This window comes from Orycteropus afer, unplaced genomic scaffold (assembly GCF_000298275.1).
Source record: "Orycteropus afer afer isolate SDZICR_OR568_19922 unplaced genomic scaffold, OryAfe1.0 scaffold00020, whole genome shotgun sequence".
Lineage (NCBI taxonomy): Eukaryota > Metazoa > Chordata > Mammalia > Tubulidentata > Orycteropodidae > Orycteropus > Orycteropus afer.
This window is the reverse complement of record NW_006921607.1, coordinates 19,547,727-19,558,942: the sequence shown is the minus strand read 5'-3', so window position 1 is coordinate 19,558,942 and position 11,216 is coordinate 19,547,727. Positions and strand designations below refer to the sequence as shown.

Here is an 11,216-nt window from a genome sequence, read left to right as displayed (position 1 = left end):
ACCAGCCACTCCTCGGAAGGAAGGTTGGGCAATCCTACTTCCGTAGTGATACTGCCTCGGAAACCCAAGGAGGGGTCGCTATGAGTCGGGTTTGACTTGACGGCACATAACAACAACAACAACAACTTCAGCCGTGGAATAGATAATGTAAGCAAATTACATAAATGCACAGAGTTAAAACTGCAAAAGCCAGTACCTGTGTAATGCAGAAACCTGTCAGAAATGAAAAACCCAAATATCTCCCACTAAAACGAGCAAGGATGTCTCCTTGAGGACTAAGGTGTGCCTGACACAGGCCATGATATTTCCAGTCACCTCGTATGCATGTGAGAGCTGGACAATGAGTAAGGAAGACCAAAGAAGAGTTGATGCTTTTGAGTTGTGGTGCTGGCAAGGAATGCTAAAGGTACCATGGACTGCTAAAAGAACTAACAGATCTGTCCTGGAGGAAGTGCGGCCGAGATGCTCCTTGGAAGCGAGGATGGCCAGGCTTCGTCTCACCTACTTTGGTCATGTTGTAAGAAGGGACCATTCCCTGGAGAAGGATGTCATGCTTGGTAAGGTGGAGGGTTGATGAAAGAGGGAAGGCCTTCGACAAGATGGATTGACATGGTGGCTGTGACAGTGGGCTCAACTATAGCAGGGATTGTGGGGCTGGCGCGGGATTGGGCAGTGTTTCATTCTGCTGTGCATGGGGTCGCTGTGAGTCAGAAGTGACTCGACGACACCTAACAACAACAAAATGAGCAATAGAAAAGTGGTAAGACCGCACCCTGTCAAAGGCAGAGAACTTTTGAGACCCAGAAAAACAAAGCTGTTCCGTCATGTTCCAGCTCTCACAGATTTCATTGTGTGTGTGTTTGTGCGTAAGCATTCCTTTATTTGAACCTTAGGTGCAGCTGCTATTGTCTAGCTACTGTATGCTATAGCGTTCCTCAGTCTGCCATCTCAAATAGTTACTGTCTGTCATTGGTTCTTCTCTTTCTGTTACTTGTTTTTCTCTTCCTAAGATGTTGTCCCCCTGCCAGTACTGAAAATTTAGTGATGTTTGAATTCATCTGTGTTGCAAGGATGGATTCCAACTTCCTCAATACGGTGACTAAAAATGAGTAATTATGCATACATTGTGGCCGTTTCAACTTGACCTACATTTGGATCAAAATCATGCAAGCCTGAATTGATAAAATCAGTGAGGCAGTGAGGGTATTGTGGGGTTGGTTCCAGGCTATATGATTAGAAATCTGGAGACCATGTAAGTTTCATGTGAAATAATTCTTAATGGCAAAGGACTGCAGTCTCATACCGTGGGAGAAACAATAATGGAATCTTGCAATCCTTTTTTTTTTTTTTTTTAATTTTAAAATTGTTACTCTGTTACAAAGTAATAGGTTTTGTGTGTGTGTGTGTGTGTGTGTGTTTAATTGGATGTATCATGTTGTTGGGAATATACACAGCACAACATACATCAAATTGTTTCTGCATGTACCATTTGGTGACCCTGATTACATTCTTTGAGTTGTGCAACCGTTCTTACTCTCCTTTTCTAAGTTATTCCTCCCCTATTAACATAAATTCACTGCCCTGTGAGATAGGGTCCTATCTAATCTTTCAAGTTGCTGTTGTCAATTTGATCCCATATAGGTAGCTCTTAAAAGAGCACATGCTCCAGGCAGACATTTTTTTATTAGTTAAGGCAAATTATTACTTAGTTTTAAGAAGACTTCAGGAAATATTTTTGCTTTAAAGTTTAAATATTAGGGCGATAGTTTCAGGGGTTCTTCCATGCTCCATGGCTCTAGGAAGTCAGGAGTCTATGAGTATTTTAAATTCTGTTCTTTGTTTCCCCCCTTTTGATCATTATTCTTCTATAGCATCTCATCAGATGTTCTGTAATGGTAGGCAGGTACCATCCAGTTCTTCTGGTATCATGTCAAGGGAGGCGGTTGTTCATGGAAGCAATTAGCCACATATCCATATCCTCCTCTTGTTCCTGACGGTTCTTCTACCTGTGCTGCTGCAGGTGAATTAGACCAATTCTTGTGCCCTGGATGGTCACTTGAAAGCTTTTAAGACCCCAGCCACTACTCAGCATACTAGGCAGTAGAACAGAAGCTCTAAGCATGTTAGTAGATACACTAATTGGGGTGTCTGTGAAACCATAGCCCTAAACCTCCAAAACAAAGAACCAAAGCCCACGAGGTGTTTGGTTGTATTTAAGTAGCCTCTGCAGCTACACTATTTTTTTTTTTTTGTTGGTTGTTATTATTATACCTATCACACAAATTTTGCCAGTTTAACTTTTCACAGTTGTGCAACTTATTGATGGCATTTAACAATAATTGACTGTGCAACCCAACTGTAAAAAGGGCACGGCCCTCCTCTAATTTCAAAAGGGTGGAGAAGGATTAAGATCTACATCAGCAATACAAAGCTGATTCCTATGAGGTAGCGGTCAGAGATGCCACTACCCTCCAACCTTTTTGCCAGTTCTGACGCCACCCGTCCCTCCATGACACTCTCTACTGAGAGTGCTGAGTTTGATAATTTGTTGCAGTGGCCACACAGAACTCGAGTACTCAAGATACGGAGTTTATTAAGGAAATAACAGGATACAATTCAGTATCAGAAATAACTCAGAATACAGTTCTTCTATTAGGACAGCTTCTTCTTAGCCATGCCTCAGGCGCGCTTCTCTCTGGCCTCAGCCTCTGCCGTGTTTAGGCCGGTGTTGCAATGCTCTTGTAGCTTTGCTGAGGCACCCCACCCTCCCAGCAAGCCTCCTGTCTGACAACGCTCACCTTTTTTGCTCTGTGGACCAGGAAACCCGTTGCTCTACTCTGTCTTGTGCAGGTCTCTTGGTTCTGCTGCCTCTGCTGCCATTGTCTGTTTGCCGTCTCTCTGCTGTCGTCTCGGCACAGGCATCTCCAGTCCAAGGACAAACTCCTCTCCTACTTCTTCTTTCTTGATGGTAGTGAGATCTCCTTTTCCAAAGCTTTTGGGATGGCTCATTTAAGCCGAGTGGATGGCAAAACTGAGCTACACGTCATTTGCATGGTCCCACCCTCACAAGGATGCCATGTACTTTATTTATATTACCAAACACTATCCAAAGCACCTCATATTTACATTGTTCCACTCAGTCGTCTGGTGAGAGTCACAAAAACTGTGGCATTAAGCAATTTATTGAACCACACCTACCCTTAATCAATGCAGTATTTCTGTCATTGTTAGCTCCCCCATTCTCCCACCTTCCTGCCCCTCGTAAGCACTTTGGTTTCTATACATTCGCCTTTTCTTTTTATACGAGTGAAGTCATATAATATTTGTCCCTTTGTGATTGACTTATTTCGCCCAGTGTAATGTCTTCTAGCTTCATCCATATTTGTAGCATGTTTCAAGACTTCATTTCTTCTACTGGCTGAGTAGTATTCCTTTGTATGTATTTACCACATTTTGTTTATCTTCATCTGTTGATGGGCATTTAGTTTATTCTACCTTTTGACTGTTGTGAATAGTGCAGCAGTGAGCATTGGTGTACACATCTTTGTTTGAGTCTCTGCTTTCAAGTCTTTAGGGTATACACCTAAGAGTGGAATTGCTGAGTCATGTGGTAGTTCTGTTTTCTGTTTTTTGAGGAACTGCCACACAGTTTTCCAGAACAGCTGTATGGTTGTACCATTTTGCCTTCTCAGCAACAGTGGGTAAGGGTTCCAGTATCCGTGCATTCTTGCCAACATTTGTTGTTTTGTTTTGTTTATCTTAGCCATCCAAACTGTTGTTGTTGTTGTTGTTATGTGCCGTCGAGTCAAACCCGACTCATAGCGACCCCTCCTTGGGCTTCCGAGGCAGTATCACTACGGAAGTAGGATTGCCCAACCTTCCTTCCGAGGAGTGGCTGGTGGGTTTGAACCGCCAGCCGTCTGGTTAGCAGGCAAGTGTTTAAGCCACTATGCTACCAGAGCTCCCGCCATCCAAACTAGTGAGAGTGAAATAGTATCTCATTGTGGTTTTGATGGCTCATGATACTGAGTATCTTTTCATGTGTTTGGTGGCCATTGGAATGTCCTTTTTGGTGAAATGGCTATACAAGTCTTTTGTCCATCTTATGATTGAATTGTTTGTCTTTTCATCGTTAAGTTGTTGAAGTTTTATACAGGCTGTCCCAGGGTTACGAATGAGATTCATTCCTAACTGTGTTTTTAGGATTTTTGTAGGTAAGGTGGACCAGGTGCATACAGTTCTCAAAGCCTGTTCTTTTCCTGTTTGGAATTGTTTTTCCGTTTTATTTATTTATGTTCTAATCTTTGTTATTTCCTTTCTTTTAGTAGATTTAGGCTTAGTTTGCTTTTCTCTTTCCAGTTATAGGAGTTGTTGAGTTAGGGTGTTAATTTGAAATCTCTGTTCGTTTGTCATGTAGGCATTTATTGTTATAAGTTTCCCTCTGAGGACTGCCTATACTGTATCCCATAGATTTTGGTATGTTGTGCTTTTATATTCATTTGACTCTAAGAAATACGTGATTTCTTCCATGACCCATTGGTAGTTTAATAGTGTGTTATTTAGTTTCCATAGGTTTGTGCTGGTGGTGTAGTGCCTAAGGCATTTGCCTGCTAACCAGAAGGTTGGCGGTTCACACCCCCCAGCCACTCCGCGGAAAGAAGACTGGGCAATCTACTTCTGTAAAGATTTACTGCCTTGGAAACCCAAAGCAGGTTGCAGTGAGTTGGAATCGACTCTATGGCAGTGAGTTTGTTTTTTTGGTTTTGTGCATTCTCCAGGTTTTTGTTATTGATGTCTAACTTCACTGCCTTATGGGAAGAAAAAATGCTTTGTATGATTTCAGTCTTTTTCAATTTATCAAGACTTGGCCCTGTAACCTAATATGTGCTTTATCCTGGAGAATGATCCATGTGCACTGGAGTATAGTATATTGTGCTGGTGTTGGCTGGAATGTTCTTTATATGTCTGTGAAGTCTAGTTAGATTATAGCATCATTCAAGTCCTCTGTTTTCCTTGTCCATCTTCTTTCTAGCTGTTCAGTCCAATATTGAAAGTGGTGTATTGAAATCTCCAATTCTTATTGTAATACTGTCTATTTCTCCCTTCAATTATATCAGTGTTTGCTTTATACATTTAGGTGCCCCAGTTGTTAGATGTGTATATATTTATGCTAAATGTTTTTGGTTAATTGACCCTTTTATCTCTACATAGAGGAGGTCTGGTGTAGCAGTGGCTAAGGCATTTGACTGCTAACCAGAAGGTTTGTGGTTCTAACCCACCAGCCACTCCATGGAAGGAAGATGGGGCAATCTACTTCCTTAAAGATTTACTGCTTTGGAATCCCCGTGGGGGTTGCTGTGACTCAGAATCAACTTGATGGCAGTGGGTTTGGTTTGGTTTTATCTCTATATAATGTTCATCTTTATCTATAACAGATTTTATCTAAAGGTCTGCTTTGTCAGATACTAAGATTGCTATCCCAACTCTCTTTTGGTTATTATTTGCATGGTATGTGTATATTTTTTTTTCCATCTGCATAAAGGGCATGGCATATCATCTGACCTTCTCTAACTTTACAAGGGGGGAGAAGGACCAAGACCAGCAGCCAAGGCTAATTCCTATGAGGCAGAGGTCAGATATGTCACCACCCTCCAACCTTTTTACCAATTCTGACATCGACTGTCCCTCTCATTGTACTCTCTTCTTTTCTGCGGGGTTCAACAATTCATTGCAATGCCAGACAGAACTCATAGGTAATACTCATGATTATGGGATTTATTAGGGAAGTAACAGGTTACAATTCAGGATCAGAAACAACTCAGGATACAGTTCTTTAGTCAGATGCCCAGAGAGGCACCCCACTCCAGCAGCAAGCCTCCTGCCTTAAGGCACTCAGCTTTCTTGCTGCGTAGCCAGGAAGCCTGTCATTCTGTCTTGTGCTGGTCTGTTCACTTTTGCGTCCCCTGCTTCCACCATTTCTTTCTGCTGTCTCTGCCAAAGAGGTCCAGTGCAGGAAGCTCAGGTCCGAGGGCGTGGTGCGATCCCCCTTTCCCCTTCTGGCATGGCTCATTTTAAGCCTAACAGGGTGGTGACACTAACCAGTCCCCACATTATAAGGCGCCTCATTTCCATGGTCCCAGTCCCCACAAGGGTGCTGTGTGCCTTATTTACACTATTACCAAGCTATCCAATCCCCCGTTGGGACAAAAGCATCTCACATTTGCATAGTCTCACCCATCATCTGATAGGAGTTGCCAAGACCACAGCTGGAAGAGCTATATTAAGTAATTCCCTGCACCATACCATCCTTTCACTTTCAACTTAATTTGTGCCCTTGGACTTAAAGCATGTCTCTTGTTAGTGTCATGTAATTGGATCTTTTTAAATCCATTCTACCACTGTTGCCTTTTGATTGGAGCAGGTACTCCATTTACATTCACTGTAAATTACTGATAGGAAGTGACTGACTTCTGCTATTTTGTTACTTGTTTTTTGTGTGTCTTAAGCTGCAGTGCAGGGAATTAGGTGGTAATACTCTTCTAGCCTTGGTCTTTGTGACGCCCACCAGATGACTGGGTAAGAACCAAAAAAAAAAACCAAACTTACTGCCATCAAGTTGATTCTGAATCATAGTGACCCCTCCTTGGGTTTCTGAGGTGGTATCTCTACAGAAGTAGATTGCCCAGTCTTCCTTCTGAGGAGTGGTTGGTGGGTTTGAACCGCCAGCCTTCTGGTTAGCAGTCAAATGCCTTAGGCACTATGCCACCAGAGCTTCGGATGACTGGGTGGAACTATGTAAATGTGAGGTGCTTGTGATCTACCAAGGGGATTGGATAGCTTGTTAGTAATATAGATAGTATATATGGCGCATTTGTGGGGGTGGTTGTTATGTGCCATTGAGTCGGACCTGACTCATAGCGACCCCTCTTTGGGTTTCTGAGGCAGTGTCAATACAGAAGTAGATTGCCCCATCTTCCTTCCGAGGAGTGGCTGGTGGGTTTGAACCGCCAGCCTTCTGGTTAGCAGTCAAGTGCCTTAGCCACTATGTTACCAGAGCTCCCATTTGTGGGGGTAGGCCTGTGCAAATCAGGTGTGTGGAACCCTAATATGGGGATGAGTTAGTTTTATCATCCTGGTAGGCTTAAAATGAGCCTTCCCGGAGGCAGAAAGGGGCGTCTTCCTGCCATCAAGAGAGAAGAGCTGGAGGTGAACTGGAGCACGTCCTTGGAGCTGAGATCCCTGCGCTGGACCTCCTTGGCAGAGACTGGCTGAGACGATGGCAGAGAGATGGCAGCAGCAGAACCAAAACACCAACATGAGACAGAGTGGTGTGCTTGCCAGTCCACAGAGTGAAAAAGCTCAGTGCCTTTGGGCAAGAGGCTTGTTGGTGGAGCTAAAAATGTTTTGAAACACTGGCCCAAGCAGGGCAGAGGCCAGACCGAGAGGCCAGGAGCCAAAGAGGGGCTTGTCTGAGGGCATGGCTAAGAGGAGGCTGTCCTAATTGAAGAATTGTATTCTGAGCATTCTTAAACTGAATTGTAACATATTCCTTCCCTAATAAACCCAGTAAGTGAATATTGTCTGTGAGTCCTCTGTGGCCCTTGCAACAAAGCAGTAGACCCAGCAGAGAAGTAGAGTGCCGTGGAAAGGGTAGTTGGTGTCAGAATTGGTAAAAAGGCTGGAAGGTAGTGGCATGTCCGGCCTCATAGGAATCAGCCTTGGGCTGCTGATGGTGATTCTGTCTCCCCCTTTTGAAGTTAGAGGAGGTCAGAGGATGCAGCCCCCACACCCTTTTTGCATAAGCTGTCTTTGTCTTCGTCCTTGACTACTGTATGCTTTTGTGTTTTGTTGGTTTTATTTGTAGTGAGCCTTTTTTTGTCCCCTTCTTCTTTCTATTGTGTGTGTCTTTAATACATTTTCTCAGTGTTTGCCATGAGTATTTTATATAACAGCTTGTATTTATAACATTCTAGAGTAAGTTGGTACCAATTTAACTTCAATAACATGAGAAATTCTAGATCTATACTTGTCTGTCAGTTTGTGGTGCCTTGTGTAATGCTGGGATGCTGGAAGCTATGCCACTGGTACCTCAAATACCAGCAGGGTCACCCAGAGTGGACAGGTTTCCATGGAGTTTCCACACTAAGACAGACTAGGAAGAAGGAAGATACCATACACTTATGAAAAAACTAGCCACTGGAAACAACATGAATAGCAGTGGAACATTGTCTAATATAGTGCTAGAAGATAAGCCCCTCACATTGGAAGTCACTCAGAATACTACTGGGGAAGAGCTGCCTCCTCAAAATAGTGGCAAACTTAATAACATACATGGAGTAAAGCTTTCAAAACCTTCATTAGCTGATGGCATTACTCAAAATGAGAAGAAACAGCTACAGACATCCATTAATAATCGGAACATGGGATGTACAAATTATGAATCTAGGAAAAATTGGAAGTAGCAAACATAAAATGAAATGCATAATAATCAATACCCTTGGTATTAGTGAGCTGAAATGGACTGGTGTTGGCCATTTTGAATTGGACAAACATATGGTCTGCTATGTCAGGAATGACAAATTGAAGAGGAATGATGTTGTGTTCATCATAAAAAAGAATATTTCAAGATCTTTACTGAAGTACAGGGCTGTCAGTGATAGGATAGTGCCCATATGCCTACAAAGACCAGGTAATACTGCTATCAGATTTGTGCACCAACCACTAATGCCAAAGATTTTTACTAACTTCTGCAGTCTGAAATTGACCAAACGTGCAGTCGAGATGCATTGATAATTACTGATGATTGGAATGTGAAAGTTGGAAATGAAGGCATTTGACTGCTAACCAGAAGGCTGGTGGTTCAAACCCATCAGCCACTCCTCGGAAGGAAGGTTGGCAATCTATGTCCGTAGTGATACCACTTTGGAAACCCAAGGAGGGGTTGCTGTGGGTCGGATATGACTCAACGGCAGTGGGTTTGGTTTTTGTATCAGTAGTTGGAAAATATGGACTTGATGGGAGAAAGGATGCAGGAGCTCTCATGATAGAATTGTATAAGACCAACAACTTACTTATTGCACATTTTTTTGCAACAACATAAACAGTGACCATACACATGGGTCTCGCCAGAAGGAATATAAAGGAATCAAATTGAGTGCATCTGTGGAAATAGGTGATGGAGAAGCCCAGCATCATCAATCAGAACAAGGCTAGAGGCTGACTGTGGAACAGACCATCAATATGCAAGTTGAAGTTGAAGCTGAAGAAACTTAAAACAGGCCCACAAGAGCCAAAATATGACCTTGAGTATATTCCACCTGAATTTAAAAACATCTCAAGAGTAGATTTGATGCATTGAACGTCAGTGACCGAAGTCTAGATGAGTTGTGGGATGACATCAAGGACATCATACATTAAGAAAGCAAAAGGTCATCAAAAAGACAGGAAGGAAAGACAAGACCACAGTGGATGTCAGAAAAGACTCACTTGCTCTTGAATGGAGAGTTGTTGTTGTTGTTGTTGTTATGTGCCGTCAAGTCAAACCCGACTCATAGCGACCCCTCCTTGGGTTTCTGAGGCAGTATCACTACAGAAGTAGGATTGCCCAACCTTCCTTCCGAGGAGTGGCTGGTGGGTTTGAACCGCCAGCCGTCTGGTTAGCAGGCGGCAAGTGTCTTAGCCACTATGCTACCAATGGAGAGTAGTTAAAGTAAATTGAAATGATGTCTGAATAAAAGATTTCACAGGTCAGCTTGAGAAGACAAAAGTATTACAATGAAGTGGGCAGAAACCTGGAAATAAAAAACCAAAAGGGAGGAACATGATTGGCATTTCTCAAGCTGAAAGAATTGAAGAAAATATTGAAGCATTAAGTTGCAGTATTGAAGGATTCTATGGGCAAAATATTGAATGATGCAGGAAGCATCAAAAGAAAATGGAAGGAATGCACAGTCACTGTACCGAAAGGAATTGGTCAGTGGTCAACTATTTCAGGAGGTTGCATGTGATCAAGAACTGATGGTATTGAAGGAAGAAGTCCAAACTGCACTGAAGGAATTGGCAAAAGACAAGGCTCCAGTAATTGATGGAATACCTGTTGAGATGTTTCCACAAAAGATGCAGTGTTGAAAGTGTTCAGTAATCTATGCCAAGAGATATGGAAGACAGCTGTGTGGCTGCCTGTGGTAGTTAAATTTGTGTGCCAACTTGGCTGGGCCTGGTTGAGTGGCTGGGCAGCTAGTGGTAGTTATTCCCCATGATGACACTAGTAATCAGCTCTGTGGTGGGATCTACCACAAGCACCTGAGTAGCTGCCTTTGGGTATGTGGTCTGCTTCCCATATATAAGAAGCAGCTTTGGGAATGGTCTCTAGCTGATGGCACGCTTGGACCCTGCATGTAGCCATGCCATTGTTCAGCAGCCTGCCATGTTCTGCCAACCTTGGGACTTACAGTGGACTTGAATTAATGGCCTGCCGTGTGGTTTGGTAACATCGGGACTGTGCCATTTTATTTGTCGACCTTGGGCTTGTTAGCCTCAGCAGCCAGTAGCTGCCTGAGTGAAGAAAAGCCTCTAGCTTCAGTGGGCTGGGGGCAAGAGGCAGAGCTGAGCTTTGAACTTGGACTTAAAGCCTCCAAACTATAAGAGAATAAACTTCTGTTTGTTAAGGCCATCCCATTTGTGGTGTATTCTTGTCAGAGCGGCACTAGGTAACCAGAACACTACCTGACAGGAAGAGATCCATATTTGTGCGCATTCCAAAGAAAGATGACTCGAAGAATGTGGAAATTATCAAATAGTAATATTGTTAATAACACACAAGTAAAATTTTGCTGAAGATAATTCAACAGTGGTTGCAGCAGTACATTGACATGGAATTGTCAGAACTTCAAGATGAATTCAGAAGAGAACATGGAATGAGAGATAGCACCGCTGATGTCAGATGGACCTTGGCTGAAAGCAAAGAATATCAGAAAGATGTTTACCTGTGTTTTTTGACTATGCAAAGGCATTTTTACTGTGTGGATTTTAACAAATTTTGTATAACATTTTGAAGTAATGAGAATTCTGGAATACTTAATTGTGCTCATGAGAAACCTATTCATAGACCAAGAAGCAGTCATTTGAACAGAACAAGGAGATAATGCATTGTTAAAATCAGGAAAGATATTTGTCAGGGATTTATCCATTCACGAAAATCCTCACAACTGGACCAG

At 42.8% G+C, this 11,216-nt stretch overlaps 1 protein-coding gene across 1 annotated transcript in view; it reads left to right on the top strand.

The window, feature by feature from the left end:
• CHD6 (chromodomain helicase DNA binding protein 6) overlaps window positions 1-11,216 on the top strand; it is a 252,751-nt gene that overhangs the window by 9,443 nt on the left and 232,092 nt on the right. The window lies entirely within an intron of this gene.